Here is a 509-nt window from a genome sequence, read left to right on the forward strand (position 1 = left end):
CACAGCAACCTCAAACTCTTGGGCTTAAGCAATTCTCTTGCCTCAGCGTCCCAAGTAGCTGGGATTACAGGTGCCCGCCACAATGTCCAGCTATTTTTTGGTTGCAGCTGTCATTGTTTAGCAGCCTGGGCTGGGCTTGAACCGCCAGCTTCAGTGGTGAAATTCTGAGGCCTTAATTTAAATCTTTCATTGTATTGCGATTTCCTTTTAGGTATATTGCATTAAGGGAAACTTGTCAAATATATCTTCCTTTTTTTAAAAAAAAAGTGGAGACTAGTAAGCGTAGAAGAGATCAAATAAAAAAAATAACCATTTACAACTCCCAAAAATTTATTCAGGCAAGGATCATCAATGTATGCTAACACCATTGGGTGAAAAATCTGGGGGACATGGTCTCAAAGTATCACTTTCAAATAATTTATCAATTAAAAGGGGGAAATACAGACTTCATTTACAGTGAAGAGATCTGATAGTAAGTTAACTATGTTAACAAAAATAGCATCAACGAT

Source organism: Otolemur garnettii, unplaced genomic scaffold, assembly GCF_000181295.1.
Source record: "Otolemur garnettii isolate 467f Iridium unplaced genomic scaffold, OtoGar3 scaffold00003, whole genome shotgun sequence".
In the NCBI taxonomy this organism is placed as follows: Eukaryota; Metazoa; Chordata; class Mammalia; order Primates; family Galagidae; genus Otolemur; species Otolemur garnettii.